Source organism: Monodelphis domestica, chromosome 5 (genome assembly GCF_027887165.1).
Source record: "Monodelphis domestica isolate mMonDom1 chromosome 5, mMonDom1.pri, whole genome shotgun sequence".
In the NCBI taxonomy this organism is placed as follows: domain Eukaryota; kingdom Metazoa; phylum Chordata; class Mammalia; order Didelphimorphia; family Didelphidae; genus Monodelphis; species Monodelphis domestica.
This window is the reverse complement of record NC_077231.1, coordinates 209,286,826-209,310,471: the sequence shown is the minus strand read 5'-3', so window position 1 is coordinate 209,310,471 and position 23,646 is coordinate 209,286,826. Positions and strand designations below refer to the sequence as shown.

The window sequence follows — 23,646 nt, the reverse complement described above, 5'->3', positions numbered from 1 at the left end:
CTCTTTGGGGCACAAACCTAGTAGTGGTATCATGAATTCTTTTAAAACCCTTTTGGCATAATTCCAAATTGCCTTCCAGAATGGTTGGATCAATTCACAATTCCACCAGCAATGTATCAGTGCCCCAATTTTGCTATATCCCCTCCAATATTCATTATTATCCTTAACTGGCATATTAGCCAATCTGCCTATCCATTTATTTTCCTGTAGTTTACTATGCCTGCCTAAATTACTGCTATTGCTACTGACTCTGACTTCTACAACACTGTTTACTCCATTACTATTGCCTAGCAAAGTTGGATCTCAAACACTTTCAATGACCCCTGCTCTGTGGCTACCAATTTTACTTTTGTGAAACTTGGGAAGATCCACATATCAAGATTTTCATCAACAATATTTAGTCAATAAATATTAATTAAATACCTTCTATGTGACAGGCACTATGTTAAACACTAGGGATTCAAAGAAAGGCAAAAGACAGTACTTGATTTCAAAGAACCCACTGTCTAATGGAGACAGCATATAAACAACTATGTACAAATAAGATATAAATATATATATATATGTATGCATATATGATATTTATTTATTTTGGAAATAATAGAGAAAAGGCACCAGAACTAAGGGAGAATTATAAAAGGCTTCCTGTAGAAGGTAGAATTTTTAGCTGCACCTTGAAAGGAGGCAGGGGACAAAATGACAAGGAAGAATATTCCAGGCCTAGAGAACAACCTATGAAAATGCCTAGAGTTAAAAAATAATAATCCCCTAATGGAAATAATAATAAAGAAAATGCATATACGGACTGCTTTAAAAAAAAAGATTAAGTTGACTAGCAACTATATTTAGACTAGATATGTGCTTGGAATCTCCAACACAGCAGAAGCCATAACCATACTCTAAGTGTCAAGAGCACCAGAATTAGACCTTTGTCCAAAAACCAACTTTCCCAGTTATAGGATTTAGGACTAGAAAAGACATCAAATATTCTAGCCCAAACCCTTCATATTATAGATTCATACAGAGATGACTTGCCAAAAATTACAGGAAAAGTAAATGGTAGATCAAAAAGATTTGATCTCCAACTTCAAATCTACTGCCAATATCAGCTGTGTAACAATGGACAAATTGCTTCACATCTCTATGCTTTAGTTTACTTTTATGTAATCTGGTAGTAATGACACCTAACTTACCTCCATATGGTTTTGTGAGAATTAAATGAAGTTTTATATAAACATATGTAATATTTATATAAATATACATATATTATATGTAATACATAATATAATGAGAGTGCTATGTAAAAGTCAGTTTAAATTATTATTATTATTAATTATTGAAAAGTAGTAATTCATTGTTAAAAAGAGCACTGAACTTGAAGTGAATATCTGGGTTCAAATATCAAAAATCAAAAATCCAGCATATTCCAGCAGGGAGACCATGGGCAAATTAAGTCTCTTCTAAACTTCAGTTTCCTTATTTATAAAATTAAAACAATAATGTTCTCTCTATAGTAGTGATGGTGAACCTGTGGCATAGGTGCCAAATATGGCAAGCAGAACATTCTCTGTGGGCACATAGCCACCCTCCCCCTGCCCAGAGTAAATTACTAGAAAGGCAGAGGGACTCAAGTAGAGCTGCTCTCTTCCCCCTCTCCACCACACCTGAAGACATTTTTTTTTCACATCATCCACCCCTCTGCCCAGTAGTCCAATGGGAGAGCACAGAGGGTAAGGTAGGTGGCTTACAGTTGGCAGAGCTGGAAAGGAGCAGGACACTCAGGTCACTCCCTTTCCCCTCTTGACACTTGTTGAGGACATTTCTTGCTTCACCCACCCCTCTACCCAGAAGCCCAATAGGAGTGCTTCCTCCCTCCCCTGTTTGGGGTAAGAGGGGTGGAATGTACCCAACACTAAGTGTGGGGGAGGAGCATGGCACTCAGTTTGGGGGTGGGGCATGATACTCCATCTCCAAAAGATTCACCATAACTGCTCTATAGAATCATAAAGCCACATATTTTTAGAGTTGGAAAGAACTTAGTGACTTTCTGGTCCAACCTATACATGAACATGAAATCCTTTTACACCATATATGATAAGTGATCATCCCATCTTTGCTTCCAGTCTTCCAAATAAAGAGAATGTACTAGGGGGCAGCTGGGTAGCTCAGTGGATTGAGAGCCAGGCCTAGAGATGGGAGGTCCTAGGTTCAAATCTGGCCTCCGACACTTCCCAGCTGTGTGACCCTGGGCAAGTCACTTGACCCCCATTGCCTTGCTCTTACCACTCTTCTGCCTTGGAGCCAATACACAGTATTGACTCCAAGACAGAAGGTAAGAGTTTTAAAAAAAAGAGAATGTACTACTCATACAACCTACTTTCCTATTTTCAGATCTCTAATTGTTAGGAAGTTGTTGGGTTTTTTTCTTACCTCACAACTATATTTGCTTCTTTGCAACTTCCACCTAGTTCATCATTCCTAGTTCAAATCTCTAGAACCAAACAAAATAAGTCTAATATCTACATGGTATGACAACCCTTTGGAGTAATCTTCTTTATTTAAACCCTTACCTTCTGTCCAAGTATTAGTTCTAAGAAAGCAGAGGACCAAAGGCTAGACAATTTAAGTTAAGTGTGACTTGCCCAGGGTCACACAGGAAGTGTCTGAGGCCAGATTTTAACCCAGCTCCTTTCAACTTCAGATCTTATTATGCTAACCACTGTGCTACCTAGATGCTCCCCTTTGGAGTAATCTTGCAAATTTCTCTTAGCTGCTAACCTATTCAACAATTAAACTCAGGTCATACAAACTTAGAATGTTAGAACTGTTAAAAGGAATTCCAGAATCTTTTCTTGTTGGCCTTCTGCAACTCCTACCAAACTTCCTTATAACAGAACTGACATGGACTTTAGCTATGATGTAGGTCAAACCTCTCATTCTATAAATGAGATAACTGAGACACAGAAAGGAAGAGATGAGTGACTTGTGAATGATAATAGAAGAGGTTAGTGGTAGAGAAAGGACGACTCCTGATCCTTGTTGCCTTTCAATTATACCAGAAGCAGACATATAATATCTACCTTCCAGAATTTGGGGAAGAAAGTTCTTTATAAAATTTTAAAGAAGCATATAAATTGGAGTTATTATTATCATCATCTTCTACTCATTTTTTTAATAGAGTTCAGATAGAAATGGCCCTGAGACAAGTCATTATTGTGTATTCCTTCATGCTCACTGTTCTATAGTATATTGCATAGGTGGATATAATAATTGCTTTTGAAGTTGAATTAAGCTGTGTGTGTGTGTTTGTGTGTGTCCTTTGTGGCTTACTGAAAGCCTACTTAGCACAACTCTAGGGGGAAAAAGACAACAGGGATGATATGCACTTTATTCTGCTCTTTCTTGATTTTTATCTCCTCAGCCAGGTCTTTGAAAGCTGTTCATTATATTAAGCTTTAAGATTATTACTATTTAGAATGCCTTGTTATCTCTACTCAGATCATCTCAAAGCTTCAGATTCTGCCACCTATACCAAGAACATAGCCATTAGCTCTCCCCATAATCACATAGGTTCCTTGGGTTCAAAAATGAACAGTTAATGGAAATAGGATGTATATCCACTTGCAAAAAGACAATTTGGGGTGTTTGTGGAGGACTAGTACCTCTGGTGTAAGGACTGGCAGAACTCTTTTCAGAGCTTCTCATCAATTTTGGCATCCATCTTTCACTCAGCTCTCACTCTGGTTCCAAGAAGTTATAGCATGGCCATCAATCACACCCCAGTAATATCTATGAGAAGGACTAAACCAAATTGAGGGTAACCATTGTGCCTCAAATCCCATTAGTGAATTAGGAGTATTTCTACTACAAGCATGTAAAGATTTCCCCTGGCAGAAGGGATGAATGAGAACAATTTATTCCAATGACCATAAAGCAAATACTGCGGAGTGCTTAAGGCTCAGTCAGACATCAAAGATGCCAAGGACATCCACTGCATCCCAAGCCACCACCAATCAGCCTGACTTTTGTCTTGCCACTGGTCTTCAATGACTCTGGAAAGGAGAATGAGGCTGATGACTTTATGCAACTCTGCCTCACTTAAATCAGATTCACAGGGGGATCAAGATATCACTCCATGATGTCATCGGTCCTCTTCAAAAAATAAAGAACAGGTTCCGGTCAAGATGGCGGCTTAGAGAGAGCTAAAGTTCAGATCTCCGGAAACCCATTCCTTACCAGAATTAAAGGATGGAGTAAGACCTACTAGTCAGAATTAAAGGTCAGAATTAAAGGATGGTCAGAATTAAGGTCAGAATTAAAGGATGGAGTAAGACCTACTGGTCCTCAACTGACAGAAAGAAGGTAGGAGTTGCAATCATGATATCTGATAAAGCCAAAGCAAAAATAGACCTGATTAAAAGGGATAGAGAAGGTAATTACATTCTGTTAAAAGGGACTTTAGATAATGAGGAAATATCACTAATCAACATATATGCACCAAATAATATAAGACTCAAATTTCTAATGGAGAAACTAGGAGAATTAAAGGAAGAAATAGACAGTAAAACCATATTAGTGGGAGACTTAAACCAACCATTATCAAATTTAGATAAATCAAATAAAAAATAAATAAGAAAGAGGTAAAAGAAGTGAATGAAATCTTAGAAAAATTAGAATTAATAGACATATGGAGAAAAATAAATAGGGATAAAAAGGAATACACCTTCTTCTCAGCACCACATGGCACATTCACAAAGATTGACCATACATTAGGTCACAGAAACATAGCACACAAATGCAGAAAAGCAGAAATAATGAATGCAGCCTTCTCAGATCACAAGGCAATAAAAATAATGATCAGTAATGGTACATGGAAAACCAAATCTAAAACCAATTGGAAACTAAACAATATGATACTCCAAAACTGTTTAGTTAAAGAAGAAATCATAGAAACAATAATTTCATCGAGGAAAATGACAATGGCGAGACATCCTTTCAAACCTTTTGGGATGCAGCCAAAGCAGTAATCAGAAGTAAACTCATGTCCCTGAATGCTTATATTAACAAACTAGGGAGAGCAGAGATCAATCAATTGGAAATGCAAATGAAAAAACTCAAAAGCGATCAAATTAAAACGTCCCCAGCAGAAAACCAAACTAGAAATCCTAAAAATTAAGGGAGAAATTAATAAAATCGAAAGTGATAGAACTATTGATTTAATAAATAACACAAGAAGCTGGTACTTTGAAAAAACAAACAAAATAGACAAAGTACTGGTCAATCTAATTAAAAAAAGGAAGGAAGAAAAGCAAATTAACAGCATTAAAGATGAAAAGGGGGACAGCACCTCCAATGAAGAGGAAATTAAGGCAATCATTAGAAATTACTTTGCCCAATTATATGGCAATAAATACACCAATTTAGGAGATATGGATGAATATATACAAAAATACAAACTGCCTAGACTAGCAGAAGAGGAAATAGAATTCTTAAATAACCCCATATCAGAAAATGAAATCCAACAAGCCATCAAAGAACTTCCTAAGAAAAAATCCCCAGGGCCTGATGGATTCACCAGTGAATTCTATCAAACATTCAGAGAACAGTTAATCCCAATACTATACAAACTATTTGACATAATAAGCAAAGAGGGAGTTCTACCAAACTCCTTTCACGACACAAACATGGTACTGATTCCAAAACCAGGCAGGTCAAAAACAGAGAAAGAAAACTATAGACCAATCTCCCTAATGAACATAGATGCAAAAATCTTAAATAGGATACTAGCAAAAAGACTCCAGCAAGTTATCAGAAGGATCATTCACCATGATCAAGTAGGATTCATATCAGGGATGCAGGGCTGGTTCAACATTAGGAAAATCATCCATATAATTGACCACATCAACAAATAAACCAGCAAGAACCACATGATTATCTCAATAGACGCAGAAAAAGCCTTTGATATAATACAACACCCATTCCTATTAAAAACACTAGAAAGCATAGGAATAGAAGGGTCATTCCTAAAAATAATAAACAGTATATATCTAAAACCATCAGCTAATATCATCTGCAATGGGGACAAACTAGATGCATTCCCAATAAGATCAGGAGTGAAACAAGGATGCCCATTATCACCTCTACTATTTGACTGTACTAGAAACACTAGCAGTAGCAATTAGAAAAGAAAAAGAAATTGAAGGCATCAAAATAGGCAAGGAGGAGACAAAGTTATCACTCTTTGCAGATGACATGATGGTCTACTTAAAGAATCCTAGAGATTCAACCAAAAAGCTAATTGAAATAATCAACAACTTTAGCAAAGTTGCAGGATACAAAATAAACCCACATAAATCATCAGCTTTTCTATATATCTCCAACACAGCTCAGCAGCAAGAACTAGAAAGAGAAATCCCATTCAAAATCACCTTAGACAAAATAAAATACCTAGGAATCTACCTCCCAAGACAAACACAGGAACTATATGAACACAACTACAAAACACTCTCCACACAACTAAAACTAGACTTGAGCAATTGGAAAAACATTAACTGCTCATGGATAGGACGAGCCAATATAATAAAAATGACCATCCTACCCAAACTTATTTATCTATTTAGTGCCATACCCATTGAACTACCAAAATACTTCTTCACTGATTTAGAAAAAAACATAACAAAGTTCATTTGGAAGAACAAAAGATCAAGGATATCCAGGGAAATAATGAAAAAAAACACATATGATGGGGGCCTTGCAGTCCCTGACCTTAAACTATATTACAAAGCAGCAGTCATCAAAACAATTTGGTACTGGCTAAGAAACAGAAAGGAAGATCAGTGGAATAGACTGGGGGAAAGCAACCTCAGCAAGACAGTATACGATAAACCCAAAGATCCCAGCTTTTGGGACAAAAATCCACTATTCGATAAAAACTGCTGGGAAAATTGGAAGACAGTATGGGAGAGATTAGGAATAGATCAACACCTCACACCCTACACCAAGATAAATTCAAAATGGGTGAATGACTTAAACATAAAGAAGGAAACCATAAGTAAATTGGGTAAACATAGAATAGTATACATGTCAGACCTTTGGGAGGGGAAAGGCTTTAAAACCAAGCAAGACATAGAAAAAATCACAAAATGTAAAATAAGTAATTTTGACTACATCAAACTAAAAAGCTTTTGTACAAACAAAACCAATGTAACTAAAATCAGAAGGGAAACAACAAATTGGGAAAAAATCTTCATAGAAACCTCTGACAAAGGTTTAATTACTCATATTTATAAAGAGCTAAATCAATTGTACAAAAAATCAAGCCATTCTCCAATTGATAAATGGGCAAGGGACATGGATAGGCAGTTCTCAGATAAAGAAATCAAAACTATTAATAAGCACATGAAGAAGTGTTCTAAATCTCTTATAATCAGAGAGATGCAAATAAAAACAACTCTGAGGTATCACCTCACACCTAGCAGATTGGCTAACATAACAGCAAAGGAAAGTAATGAATGCTGGAGGGGATGTGGCAAAGTAGGGACATTAATTCATTGCTGGTGGAGTTGTGAACTGATCCAACCATTCTGGAAGGCAATTTGGAACTATGCCCAAAGGGCGACAAAAGAATATCTACCCTTTGATCCAGCCATAGCACTGCTGGGTCTGTACCCCAAAAGAGATAATGGACAAAAAGACTTGTACAAAAATATTCATAGCTGCACTCTTTGTGGTGGCCAAAAACTGGAAAACGAGGGGATGCCCATCAATTGGGGAATGGTTGAGCAAATTGTGGTATATGTTGGTGATGGAATACTATTGTGCTAAAAGGAATAATAAAGTGGAGGAGTTCCATGGAGACTGGAACAACCTCCAGGAAGTGATGCAAAGTGAGAGGAGCAGAACCAGGAGAACATTGTACACAGAGACTAATACACTGTGGTATAATCGAATGTAATGGACTTCTCCATTAGTGGTGGCGTAATGTCCCTGAACAATTTGCAGGGATCTAGGAGAAAAAAAACACTATTCATAAGCAAAGGATAAACTATGGGAGTGGAAACACCGAGGAATAGCAACTGCCTGAATACAGCGGTTGAGGGGACATGACAGAGGAGAAACTCTAAATGAACACTCTAATGCAAATATTATCAACATAGCAATGGGTTCAAATCAAGAAAACATGTAATGCCCAGTGGATTTACGTGTCGGCTATGGGGGGTGGGGGGAGGAAAAGAAAATGATCTATGTCTTTAATGAATAATGTTTGTAAATGATCAAATAAAATTTAAAAAAAAGAAACCTGTTTGCTTCATATTTATGTTACTATCCAAGATAGCACCCCAAATGAGGGTATTTATGAGTTGGTCCTCCAAGTTGGTATCACCTATTATTATTTCCTATTGCTCTCTACCATATTTCTTCTACAGTTCTCTTCAACTAATAGCAAGTGGTAATAATTGCATCACCAGTTCCTAGCCTGCCATCTGTCACACCTTCTTCTTCCCATAACTCTCTTCTGCTCCTATTCTTACAACTATCATCTACTCTCAGCAGGCTACATCTACAAAACTGGGTCAAGTTCCTTTCATTGCCCCATTAAAGCATTCATTTGCTTTCCTCTAACAGATGGCTCTTGACACTATTCCTAGCTCAATAATGCTGACCCATATGGAGACAAATCTTCAAGAATGTTTTACATTTCAGGACACATACCTCTGATTTTCTTTTGGAAGGGGGGCATAAATTTTGTTGTAATGGCAGGAATGCTAGTAGAGGCTGCCAACTCCTCCCCCCCCCTCCAGGATTTCTAGTGCCTTCTTTTTTCAGAATTTCAAGGTATGAATTATCACTAATTAATGGAAGATATGATGGAAATTGGAAGAGCACATGGAAATGGGGTATTCATCCTGTAGTAAGGGATTTTTAGCAGGGCAAGCTAATAGCATGGGATGCTGCAAAACCAAGATTCCACAGAGCTTGCAAGGACTGAGTCAACATTCTAAGGCACTGAGAGGCAGTTGGGAACTAAGTGACATTGCCTCACTAGAAGTAGACAGAGAAGAAGTAGAAGTCTCTCTCTCTGGAGGAAAACCAACTTTGGAGCTGCCAGGGAATTGGACCATCTTCAAGGAGTGGTTGAGTGACAGATTACCCCACACTAGTAGACAGTGTGTGTGTGTGTGTGTGTGTGTGTGTGTGTGTGTGTATGTGTGTGTTAATCCTCATTCCCCTCCTAAAACCCTGTGAGGACTTTCAACTTGAGACTGCTGTGTGACTCAATGAAGGGCTCTGGTGTTGTGAGGGTCTTGGGTCCTACTGACTTTATAAATCCCTCTTTATCTTTAATCACTTATTTAATTAAGTTATTTAGAAATGTTTAAGGTTTTAGATCTGGGTGGGTTAGAAATAAGTTACTACCTGATCCCCTTCCTTTCCTTTCTCCCTTTAGGTAAACTTTTATTATATATATATATATATATAACTTGTTTAACCCTTCCTTCCAACCCTACTATAACAATCCCCAGGTTTCAAAAATATTTATTGTCAGATGTCATTTATGTTGTGGAAACAGTGCCTACACTCTGAAATGAAGTAGAAATGAATGGAATTCAGTAACATTAGTACATCTAGTAGGGACCTGGTAATTTTCCTTGAAAAGGATGTTTATAAATCTCATGGCTGCCTGAACAGGGATCCATACATGCCATCCAGGCAGAGCTATGAAGTTGATCAATAGCAGAGCCATAAAAAGTGTCACATAGTCCTAAGTATGTTGGCCTAAGAAATATTGCACTAAAAGAGCAATCACACTGCTCTAAAGCAATAGCAGAGTAGATCTTTAAGGGATGGCAGCTCCAGAGAATAACAACCAGGGAAATAGAATTTCCAAGCTCTAATCAAAAGGATAAGAGATGTAGAAGCATCAGCAAAGGAGTTTTTGGAACAAACCAAAGAACTTTAGGAAGAAGACAAAATGTGTTAACACAGAGGACCACAAAGTCATGGAGATTTACATAGAAAAAATCATACCCATAAATCAAAGCAGATGAACTGAAACCAAAACCTTCTGACCCTCAGAAAATTTGTTCTCTGGGACTCTGTTCATAGCAGAGATCTTAAATACTTCTCTTTTGACAAAGGAAACCATGGCACATTTTAATCATTTGTGTATGGAAGAGGGGTGACCAAGCATGATTCCCTTTCTTGTTCTCTTTTATTTTCTCTTGCTATTCTGTTCCAATTAAATATTGTGTTATTTGATTTATGACTCTTGTCAAGTCTACTAGCAGATTAGACTCAAATCACATATTAAACTTACATTCAAGTGAGTAAACAATGGGAATTCCAAAGTGAGTGATGACTGTGAGTTAGATTTAAGCCTTCTTTTGTGTATGTCCTTTTAACCTAAAGTCTCCTCTGAGAGGTTTCTCATGGACTAAAGGAACCCTTCCTTTTTTGTATACCCTCTCTTCAAATCCATGAAGGCTTAAAGGGAGACATCACTATTTGGTTCTCTCTGTCCTCCAATATCAAGGCATTGCGTTTATTGTTCATGTCAATTCTTTCTTCTGGGTCATTTGATTTGGGGGTACAACACACTCTCTAATCTTGAACCTCTATCTCCCATCTAGGACATCTGAGCCATGTTATTTGAATTATCTAGGGCTAAAGTATCTAGAAAACAAAAAAGGTAGTGCAGGTTCATGGTAGCAATGCCTTTGAGCCAAGGAATGAGAAAGATTTGTAGCCTCTACTATAGTAGATATTCCAATAATATGTCTGCCAAAATTCTATTTTATTTGCATAACATAGATGCTATCTTGGGCAGAGATATTATCTTACTTTCAGTAATTCATTGCTGATTGCTCTAATATTTAATGAAAAAAAAAAGCCTTTTGTGCTAATAAATTGTCAGGATTTATATTTACAGAATCATAAGTACCTTAAAGGCATCAGAGTAGTAGAAATACTATTGCTATGCTATATGAAAAGCAGTTCACAAATGGTTCTACTCTGGTGCTCAACCACTTATCTTAGCAAGAACCAATTTCACTGTTACCATTATCTTCACTGAAATCCAGGCCTTAACTACCTTCACTTGTCTTATTTTATTTCTTCAATTTGTCTGTATCATATTCTTAACACAATATTTTTCAGTTGTTTTGACTCATACTCAGAAATTTGCCTATGTTCATAGTTGCCTCAGGACCTTCTTTCTATCTGTTTAAAAGTGCATTTAAGTTTTCCTTCTGGGCTAGTTCAGGGTTTCCCAACTGTCTGTATCATTTCCTCAGCTGTCCTCATGAATGATTCATGGTGGATACAACTGAACCAAGATTCTGCTCCCCTCTGCTTATTTCTGTAGCAATTGTGGATTAGCTTAGTCCTTTGATTCCCAATAGTTTATTGACAGAATTCCAATTTAAATAACTAAGCACAAATAGTCTTAAATTCCAGGAAATGTTTAACCCAGGATCAATATTGCAAGTAACTGACGAAGTCATTTATTCATTCATTTAAAGAACATTGACTAAGTGCAGACTATATGTGAAGCACTGTTGTAGGTATAGAGGGAGATATGAAGATGTGTAAGACAGTTGTTCAGTCATGTATGATTCTTCATCATCCAACGATACTGAAATAGTTTGCGTTTCCTTCTTCAGTCCATTTTATAGATGAAAAAACTGAGGCCCACAGGGTTGACTTGTCCAAGATCACAAGTAAATGTCTGAAGCCAGATTTGAACTCAGAAAGAAGGAACTTCCTGACTCCAGGCCCAGCTCTCTATCCACTTCACTACCCAACTACCCTCAAAGTGAGGGAGCACTGGGTTCAAATTTTTCTTCTTATACATGCTGGCTATGTAATCCTGAGCAAATCTTTTACCCTCTCAGGGCCCCCTTGTAACTCTCTAAGAGTATAAATGGTAAACCTTCATTGGTAGAGAAAGTTTCCTCAATATAGGTTTCCAATAACAGTAAAATCAGGCAAGAAAAGTGGGTGAATATAGAAGAGAAGGAGAAGGAAAAGAGAGGAGAGGAGAGAATATTGAAAATGCATTGAAATTTCAAGTTTCTTCCATGAAATAGCATATAGCTATCTGAGACCATGAATATTCTTTCTGACCTGCTTTCCTATTTTTCACCTGAATAGAACATGGAACCTCCTTCACTATTCCTTCTATTTCAGTACCCAGTGTCTTCCATAGTATACAGTTCTGAACTTTTATCTGGGTATCTTTCTTGATCCATTTCCATTCTCAGTTGTCTTCTTTATCGGATCACTGAGTTTGGGGTCCAACACACATGTCCTTTAATCTTTTCAAAATGTGGAGACAATTGCTTTTTCATATGTTCATGGGATCAAAAATATAGAACTGGAAGAATCCAGAGGTCACCTAGTCCAGATCTCTGACTTTCCAAAAAAAACAAAAACAAAAACCTGTATTCTCAAGAGATTAAATTATTTGCCTAAAGTCATAGAGGTAGAAGCATCATCTTTTTGTCTATTGTGGCAGCAAATACATATATGCATACATGCATACATACATGTCACTTATTCTTTTTCAGTCATGTCTGACTTTGTTGTGACATCTGCCTACATACATACATAAAAAGCATATACATTTGTGTGTGTGTGTGTGTGTGTAGGCAGGTACTTAAGAGCATTTTTTCGCTATTTTTTTCTTTTCAAATGAAACATAAGACTGTCCTTTATTCTTCCTATACTCTCTCCCTCTTTCTCTCTCTCCTCCTCCTCCTCCCCTTCTCTTTAAGAGTTGCTCTTCTCTTTTGATTCTAGTCAAGGCACTACAGTCTCCTGCTGTTGAGACTGTCTGTGTTAGAGAAGGCCATTTGTGCATTGCTTAAGGGGCTTTGCTGCTTCTTCACCAGCTGTCTTGTGCCTCTACAAAACAAATAACTTTGACTGTTGGGATGGGCATTTCAGAGAGTAGAAAAGCAATAACACACTGTGCAGCTGTCAAATAAATTGCTTATTAGCAGTATCACACTCTAGCTCATGTCAGATCATGTAGATTCAACCTATAACCCTTATGAACAACTGGAAAATCTGATCATTAGATGTAGCTCTATATAATTCCCTAAGCATTTTCCTGTTATTTCTTAAATCTGTTCTCCTTCTGGCTCTATCCTGAACTTTCTGATGGCTAGTTCAAAAAGAGGGCAGTAGAGGGTCCATGTTCTCCAAAAACTAACCCTCTGAGAAGACTACTCATGGGTCCTCTGGTTCAACATTTTAAAACCACAATTTAAATGCAGATTTTTAACTCCCTTACTAGCAAGCCAAAAGGGAACTTCTGACTTGATTAAAATACTAATGTAAAATTATATTCACATTTCTTCAATAATATGAACCCAGGAAATTGTGGTGGTACTAAAGAGATTTTTTAATGAACTTTCAAGTAATGTATCATCTCAAAAGCTAATTTTCATAGATAAGTTTTCCAAGTCCTTAGCCCTAAAGACAAGTCTATATCTACCACTGTATTAAAAATATGATTCTCTTCTTGCCATTGAATACATGTGTTTCTCACAACTCTGCATAGTAAACCAGATGAAACTGCAGCCTTAAATATTTAAGTGTTTCACAAAAATAGTTATCCATTTGTATTGTATTGACTCCCCAATCTTAGCCCACAAGTCTCAATCATAAACTGTAACCTACATTCACTGGCATGGGAATTCTCAGGTTGAACAGATCCCAAAAGTCATATAATACAACCTAGATATGGACTTCTCTAATACACACAGTCTCAGCAGCAGGAAACTACTGTCTTGACTAGAATCAAAAGAGAAGAGCAATTTAAAAAGAACTCCAATTAGACAGGGAGAGAGGGAGGCAAGGATGGAGAGGGAGAGGGAGAGGGAGAGACAGAGACCGAGACAAACAAGGAGAGAAAACAATCACTTCTACAACATTCCTGACTATGGTCATCTAGCCTATGCTTAAAGACCTCCAGGGATCCATTGCCTCCTGGGACAACCTATTGATCTTCAGAGGCAGTTCTAATTGTGAGAGTTCAGTTTTTTCCTCTTATGGTGAGCTGAAATATGCCTCTCTACTCTTTCCAAGTGGTCTTAGTTCTAACCTCTGGGGCCAATAGAAGAAGTCTATTCTCTCTTCCTCGTGATAGGTCTTCAAATACTTGAAGATAGCAATCATTTATCTTCCTAGACTTCTCTTCTGTAGCTTAAATCTAATTCCTTCAAATAATTTGTCTTGGTCTCAGGGTCTTTTGCAATTTTAATTATTCTAGGTACATAATCAAGTCTGTCACTATCTTTCCCAAAATATAATATCTAGAACTGAATACAATTCTGCAAATGTAGTCTGATTAAGACCAATACAAAAGAACTATTATCTCACTCACTGGGGATACTATAGATATCCAAATATAGAATAAAATAATATTTGCTTTGGCACTGTTGTGTCAGATTGTTGGCTCATGTAGGCCTTACAGTTCACTAAAATGCCCAGATCTTTTTCATATAAGATTTTCTAAACAAATCTCCCTCATTGTGTACTTGTCCTATTGATTTTTAAACCAAATGCAAGACCTTATTAATTTTCTTCTCATTTGAATCACTTTAAATCATTTAATTTAATTTAATTTAAATCATTTAAATCACCTCAGTATTCTAACCTATTAAAATTTCTTTAGATCCTGGCTATATCATGTATTGAATAATCTATTCCTAAATGTTAACCCTTTAACATTTTTGTCATCTGAAAATCTAATGAATAATCCATTTAAACCTCCAAACCCACTGATAAAAATATTAAAATATGATGTTATCTCATGCCCCTTGCTCCCAATTAAGATAATCACTCAACTAAGACAGGTAGCGACATGGCACAATGAATACAGCACTAGACATTGTGTCAAAGAAGTTCTGAGTTCAAATATATACAAACTATGTAACCCTTGGCAAGACATTTAATTTCTATCTCCCTCAGTTTGTTCAACTACAAAATGTTAATAATAATAATACCAATAACCACAGGGTTGTTGTGAGGATCAAGTAAGATAACTTGCAAATGGTGCTTTTAAACCCTAAAGACTATGTAAATGCTAGCTATTATTATCATAAAAGCATGGATCAACACTCTCAGAATGACAGCTAGCAGATATGTTGGTGAGAAAGAGGTATCAGTTCTTGGATGGGAGAAACGAAAGAAGTAAGCAATAGAATGAGCAATTGGCAAAACTTGAGATAACCTAGAAAAAGAAAGTAAGACAGGTCCTTGTTCTCTTGCCCCTTCACACCTACACATCTCCACTGCTCTGCCTCTTTAGGACAGAACAGATAAAGAATAATCAGGGGGGAAAAGCCTAAGGAATAATCAAAATAGGATTATATTCCTCCCCTATGCATTATAAGATGCTATAGCTAGTCTCACCATCTCAGCAATAATATTCCAAAGAAGTAGAACATTATTCTACATCACTCCCATATTAATTCCTAGAGGTTATAGCAACCTTAAAAGTTGTCAGCTGTAATAATGAAAAGCAAAATATCTAATTCATAAAAATTGATATCTCTTCTGGATTCTGCCTTAATCAGACCACATCTAGACTATTGAGTTCTGAGACCTTCATTTTAAGGAGAACATTGACAAGGCAGAGCACATGAAGAAGAGATTAGACACAATGAGAACAGAACTGAAGACAAAGTCATATAAGGATCTTATGAAGGAACTGGAAATATGTAGCCTGAAAAAGATAAAATGTATTAGATGGTGAGGTAAGTGAGAGGAATGGTTATTGTCTTCAAGTATTTGAAGAGCTGCCATGAAAACAGAATCAGACTGCTTTGGCAGAGGGTAGAACTAGAAATGATCAATGGAAGGTATAGAAATACAGATTTGTGGTGCCATTATTTTCCCTATTTTATACATAAGGAAGCAGATGCTAAGGAAAGCTAAATAAATTGTTCATGATCTCACAGTTAGCATGGTGTAGTGAAAAGTCTGTTAGAATTATAGTCAGAAGGCCTAAGTTTAAATTCTATACCCTACTACCAGTGTGACCTTAGGAATACCCTTTACCCCTTCTAGACCATAATTTTCTCATCCATGAAATAAGGGTAGTGAAATAGATGATCTTAAAGTTGCCATCCCTCTCTAAAGCTATGATCCTTTAATCTGTAAAATGAGAACACTAGATAACCTCCAAAGACCTTTTCATTTTTAATTCTTATGATATTTCTGTAGAATTACAACAAAGTATATCTAAAAAATTGAACAAAAGACAGATCTCAATCACAGATAGACCACAAGGAAAAGGTGCTATGTCAGTCTTGTCAACATAGTTTACCAATAATGTCCTCATTTGAAATGTTATCATCCCTAACCTTTACACAAAAAAAGTATAGTATATTGTTTCTCAACTGCACTTAATTCTAATATTCTCTTATTATATATTATTATAACTTATAATACAAGTTATTGGAGGACAAGGTCTATATTCATTATTGCTTTTGTATTCCCAGGATTTAGTATAGTACCTGATTCTTAGTAGGTACTCAATGAATGTTCAGTTGAATTGTCTCATTGAGTAATATATTCAGTTTTCAATTAATCAAAGGAAGCAAGGTTTGGCCTCACTTCTTTGTATTAAATCAGTATATAAACTTAAAGTGTACTTTGAAAGAGTAAGTTAAAATACAGTTATCAAATGATGTTTTGTCCTCTTCCTTTTCTGTCTCCAATTTGAGTAACTGAGGAAAATAAATGGAGATCCGGAGATATTATTCATAGCAATAGATGGGTATAGTAACTGGTAGAGATCAGGAGAAGGAAAAGGGAGGAGTGCCAGAGAGAAAATATCAGTAATAACTGAGTAGTCAATCAACAAACATTTATTAAGTACCTACTATATGCTAGGGACAGTTAAGTGGCTCAGTAGATAGGATGACAGGTTTGGAGTCAGGAAGATTTATCTTCATGAGCTCAAATCTGGCCTCAGACACTTACTAGCTATATGACCCTGAGCATGTCACTTAACATTGTTAGCCTCAGTTTTCTCATCTATAAAATGAGCTGGAGAAGGAAATGGCAGACTACTCCAGTATCTCTGCCAAGAAAACCCCAAATGACACAAAGAGTTGGACATGACTAAACAACTATGCCCTGGGCTCTGGGAATATAAAAACAAAATGAAATAAGTTCTGTCCTCAACAACTTACATCCTGTAGGGCGGATACTTCATTTTGCCTGAACATAAACTGAAAGCAAAGAGAACACTCAAGACTTATCCTTATCTTGCCTGAAAAGTGTTGCACTTCCTGGATATACTGGATCTAGTACTACCATATAAAAAGCCATCTGTTCTGGGAGAAGACAAGGGAGGTGAAGAAAAAAAAATGCTATCCTCCTTCTAGCCTCCTTTGAACAATAGGAAACAGCAGGCCAAGAAACAAATTAGTGGAAAAGAGGATTTTAGTCAAAGAACCTCTCATATTGAGGACTGTAAGTAGTTCCTGGGATTTTCACATATTTTTGAGTTGGGACATCATTCTTTTCAGATCTGTTCTGTTTTCCTCCTTTAAAAATAAAAGCTTTCTTCTGTAATATTATGGACTTGGGCTTACAAATTAATTGTAAATGTTAGCTTACTAAAGTGATATCTTGCATAAATTTCCCCAGATTCCTGGGTGGGAGCTATAAGTCAAGGAAATGGTAAATGTCCAAAACTGTACTTGGGTTCTTCTATGTCAATTCATATGAGAGTTTCAAGGAAGGATATAAATTGCAACTACTTCTTTGTTTTGTTACATCTTTTTTTTCATAGCATGATTGAACAAAAAATTAAGACTTCCTCTTTGCTATTTGTATTGCAAAAGCAACACAGAGGAAAAATCTGAAATCAAAAAAAAAAATTAGTCCAGAAAATGCTTCTGGACAAACTACTAGAAACATAATAGATCAAAGTTGCCATTATTTCATGTCATCATTCTTCTAATTTAATGAAATTCAATTAACTATTCTATAACTTAATTTACTTTCTTTTAAATATATATAGACTGTCAAATGGGGATTTTGAGGTCTTTGTCTTCTCAATATTAATATTATTAGCCCAGCTAGGTGGTAGAGTGGATAGTGTGCCAGACCTGGAGTTGAGAAAACTAATCTTCATGAATTTAAACACAGTCTCAGACATTTACTAGCTAGGTGACCCCTGGAAATCACTTAACTGTTAGCTCAGTTTCCCCATATGAAAATAAACTCAAGAAGGAAATGGCAAACCACTCCAGTATCTTTGCCTAGAAAACCTCAAAATAGATCACAAAGAACTGGACATGACTAAAAAATGACTGAACAACAAGTTTCAGCACAAAGAGTTTGACATGTCCATTTCCACATGATGGTTGGTCTGAAAAATTAAGGTGTACTCTTTATTATTTTTAGGTAACATTTATAGTTGGCAGATTTTTAGTTTGCAATTCCACTTTACAAATTTTATTTCATTGGATATCAACAACCCTGTGAAGTTAGTGTTATTATTATTCCAATTTTATAGAAGTAAGAAACTCAGACTGAGAGAAGATAGGTGAACTACTTAGGGTCACACAGGCAATAAATATCCAAGACAAAATCTCAACTCATCTTTATGACTCTAAATCCAGTATCTACTCATTCCATCACCTAGCTGCCTATGCATTTTTCAAGAAGAAAAATCTGGGTGCTAATGATATGTCAGCCAAGAGAATGCAGCCCATAGAGTTAACATCAAAACTTTTTTTAAAACAGGATAATGCACTATTTGAATGTAACATATCAGGAAGAACACTTTTCTACTTTTGTCAAGTCCTTTAAAAACCATTCAACTATCTAGATTTTTCAGAAAAAGATTTCCCTACTACTCATTTACATATTTCTCTTTACTACATAGTTTTTCAGTTTTTTAGCATGTGGGAAACCCAAGTCCCATTTTTGCTTTTATAAATTTCAGTCAGTTGAAACAAATATATTTGTCCTGGAAAAATAAAGATTGGGGGGGCATGATAGCCAGCCATCTTCAAACATTATCCTGTTACAGAGAGATTCAATTTGTTATGTCCATCCTAAAGAGGTCTGAGAGTAAACAATAGATTGCAAAAACACGAATTTCAGGTAAATGAACAATTCCTAACAATAAAAGTGATGGAAAAGTTGAATAGTCTGCCTTGAAGGTAATGTGTTCCTTACCATTGAAAATCTTCCAAAAAGGACAAGAAGAGACCCCTTCATATATTCTTATTAATATATGGTTTCCCCTAAATTTCTTCTGAGGTCCATTCTGATTCTGAATCTCTCTGAATCTTGACCCAAACGTATTTTAATATGAAGTCCAGGGATTTTGAGGGGGGAGAGGTGGAGGAGAGATTTATAGGAGGAGACAAAATTATTTTTCCTTCTCCAAGTAAATAACAACAGTCCTTTTTCACCAACTCTATCTCTACAATGGAATTACAGCCTTCTTAAGACTAAATATCTGCCACCAGCTTAAAATATGATCACTTGTATGCCCTTTTCTCATCCCTCACCTCATTTGAAGTCAACCTTCTTCAATTAAATAGCATCTTGTTTGTCTCTGTAAGATATGACACCATTAAATCATCTCCAGAATGAGAAAAGATTCCCATCCTTAACCATTAGTCCTACTTGCTAGCTCTTTAAAACCACTAAGGACTATTTCCAGTCACACAAATCCCAAAGACAGTTCTCCCTTGGAACTCCCTCTACCATATCACATCCCTGCTGCTTTTAATCTATCTTTTTTAAACCTCTATTTTCCTCTCAACTTCTTGGGAAACATGTAATGATATTTAATGTTAATTCCCTAGCTACAGTGTGTTTCGTTGATTAGAAATGGAAGTTTCATGATGCAGTACCTTAATCTTCTTTGAAAACAGCACCTGGGGCTCTCTGCAGCTGTAACATTGAAAAAACAAAGGCAGAATAGGGTGGGTTTTTTTTTAACTTCACATACACATGCTTTACATAATTAATTAGAACTACAACACATAGCAGATTTAAAAAGAAATGGATCTTGAATAAATGATGGGGTCTTTTAGGGATATCAATCTTATTCATAGACTAGAGGAGTCATTTAAAAATCTAATCAAATTTCCTCAGTTTTTAAATTAAAAAAAAAAACTGAAGCCCAGAGACTTGTCCAAGGTCACATAGTTAAAAATAGAAATGTTATAACTTAGTTCCTTTTTCATATTCAGGGTCTCCTGAATCATATACCACACTGAGGAACTTACTTTCTTCCTTTTGAAATATTCAATTGTCTTACACTTTTGAACCTGACTGTTAGGGGCCAACAGGCAGGTATATCATCTTATTATAGAATTTTGAGAAATAGAAGTCACATTTCCTAGTCTTTGCTACAACCAAAAAGATCTATACAGATATTACTAAAGGTAGGCCTGCCTGAAGCAAAGCTGAGAAAGAGGAAATAATTCTCTTGAAATGCCTGTCCCTTCCTCTTTTTCCTTTTTCTGCTCTTTCCCACCTTGTAAGTTAAAAAATACCCATTGGCAACCAAATTGGTCACATTTCCCTGGGCTACCTAGAATAGACACTTCAGTACCTCCAGTTAAGCCTTACTTTTTCCAAGTAATAGCTTCTCTTTCTCTGCCTCTCTGTGTCTTTGTTTCTATCTATCTATCTATCTACCTACCTACCTAAGTCTCAGTCTGTCTGTCTGTCTCTCTCTCATACACACACACACATACACATGTGTCACATGTCTGATCTCACCATTTTAGAATACTGTAAGATGTCAGATTTCACATATTAGAAAAAAGGTCAATAAAATATAATCTCTACATTCAGAAGATTTTATTCCAATAAAAATGACTTATACACAGATAAATATAATAAAAAGTAAAGAGTGAAAGTACTTAGCATACCTAATATTTAAACAAGGTTACAGTTAAAAAGAGAGAGGAATGACTTTGGGCTAAGTGTCAATAATGCAGAACAAAAATCAGCACCATGGCTAGCAGTTGTGGTAAGACTAAACATCTGTAGCTGGTCCCCCATTTGGGTAGCACACAGTCAGAAAGCTGAGCAACTGGCCAGACTAGCACTTCTATTGTGATTGTGTTGTGTTACCATGGATATTTGAGGAATAGGAAGGATATTTGTTGGTACTGATCAATTTAATTAAATTGGCCAACTGTTGTTTCTGTTCATAGCTTAGATTGTTCACAGAGTGAAAATAAGACTAAGGCAATTAAGGCAATCCTCCAGGATATAAGAAGAGCATTTTACATTACTGGCGTAGAATCCTGAAGAGAAACTTCCTGACATGAACAGATCTTTGTTTCTCTTTCCCTGTACACTAACTAGCAGGGACACAGGCAGGGAGAGTGTCTGTATTACTCCCTTAGGGATCTGATGCCTTGTGGAAGCCCTTGTACCATTTCAAACTGGCAAGAAATCATTGTTCCTGAAATGTCTGAGGCTGGGAAGAGATCTTTCGGAGATATATTCAGCTGTATTTCAATTACATCACTTGTTCTGATAATAATGATAAATAATGCATATCTTATGAGTTTGCTGAAACTTCACATACATCATATCATTTGATCTTCATAGCATCCTACAAAATAGTTATTCTTATGCCATTTACAGTTGGGAAAACTGCGGGGTAAGAGATGTTAAATGACTTGTCACATAGCTAGTAAGTACTTGAGGCAGAATTCAAACTTGACATCTTCCTGGCTTCAAGTCCAGTATTCTGTCCTCTCTACCACTTAGTTACACATATTCCCATCATCTTAAGGGAATGCTATGACAATCTAGACTTAATAGTGGAAATCAGTGAGATGCAACATATGAGGTGAGTCATGAAAGATGGGTGGGATTTTTCACTGGCAATGTTGAAGGAGTCTTTACCAAGCAATAAGAAACAATTTGGATGAAGGCACAACAATGAAAAAGTTTGAGTTTGTTCAGAGAATGGTAAATAGTTCAGTTCAGTTGAAGCAAGGGAATATGAAGGAAAATTGATTTCTTTAAAAATTAGGTTATAGTCAAATAGTAGTGGGTTTTGAATGCCAGGTTGGTATTTCATACTTTATTTGTTAGGCAATGGGGAATCATAAAGAGCAGAAGAGTAATGTGATCAGATGAGCATTACAAAGATTAACCTGACAGTGTTTTATAAAAGGCCATTGGAAAGGTAAAAGCTAGATAGGAATACAGCTTAGATAGTTATTGCAGTAGTGCAAGGTAGAAAATGAAAGTTTAACATAGAATGGAAGCAGTAGAAATAGAAAGAAGAAACAAGACATTGGAAAATAAGAATAAACAGGATTTTGAAGCATTGTGTGAATTAAAGAAAACAATGTAAAATGAATATGAATTTATACAATAAATCTTATATATAGTTTAAATTTTTAAAAACTTATACTATGTATCCAATTTTTGTTGCAATCACTTGTTTTACAAAAGATGGCATTGAATTCACAAAATTTTGATACATTCTTTAATGTTTCTTCATATTTTTATCACAATGAATTTTAAATATACCTGTGGCAAGCAGTCCATGTTTTCTAAGTCTAGCTCTGATAACTCTTAGGTTTTCAATAAGGTTTAAATCAGGCAGATTCCCAAGCCAATAAAGCCTGTTTATCTCTGTAGTTTGAATAATTTTTTCATCTCTTATGATATATGGCTTGGAGCAATTTGGTGTTGCAGATAGTGTTCCATCTCCATCTGGTAACTTCTATAATCATGAAATAATTCTACTTCTCAGCATATCAATAAATTAATCAGTATTCATCATTTCTTCTATGAAGCCAAGATGCCCAATTCTACTAAAAAGAAAAAAATCATAAAACATTTTATGTATATATTTTACAACCTTACAAAATTCCCATGCTTACCTAGACTTCTTTCAACACTTTTGGTATAGCTTTGAATAAAATGATAAGTTTAATCAGTAAAAATTACATTTTTTCCAATTACTAGTACCTTCGTTTTTGTATTTTTTTTGTCCATGACAAGTATTTTTCTTCATAGCAAAGGTTGGCAGCTGTTATACCTTCTGGTCTTCTTGCTGTTCTTACAACTTCAAAGAGCTTATAGAACAGTTCAGAGGAATCATTTACAAATTTGGAAACTGCCAGAACCCTTTAAGGGCCTTGGCTTTTCTTTCAGATGATTAATTGGGAAATTTCACCTCCATACTTTTCACTCCTTGGAATGTGTCACTTTGTGCCAGGCTCTCTTGCAGTTCACTGAAATTGGTCTTATTTGGTTGTGGGCTAGAGTGATACTTGAATGTCTTGGCTTCATACCAACAACCAAAGTAATATTTCTAATGGTAAGTGAAGAAATTAGAATTCTAATATAAGTGAAGTAATATTTAAGAACTACAACTCTTACCCATTTTCTTGAAGCTAAATTCATTATTTTTTTAGAGAAGAAACAAAGTTATAACTCTTTGCAGATAATATGATGGCATACCTGGAGAACCCTAGAGAATCCACCAAAAAACTAAAGAAATAGTTAACAACTTCAGCAAAGTCACAGAATACAAAATAAACCATCATGAGTCTTCAACATTTCTATTTATCACCAACAAAATCCAACAACAAGAGACAGAAAAGGAAATTCCAT

General features: G+C 35.9%; 1 long non-coding RNA gene across 1 annotated transcript in view; it reads right to left on the bottom strand.

Annotated features, from left to right (window-relative positions):
• The window catches only part of LOC103100586 (uncharacterized), a 241,413-nt gene that overhangs the window by 106,775 nt on the left and 110,992 nt on the right, over positions 1 to 23,646 (bottom strand). The window contains exon 2 of the long non-coding RNA XR_008912312.1: positions 19,899 to 19,938. This is a non-coding gene — a long non-coding RNA (uncharacterized LOC103100586). The remainder of the gene's footprint in view (positions 1 to 19,898; positions 19,939 to 23,646) is intronic.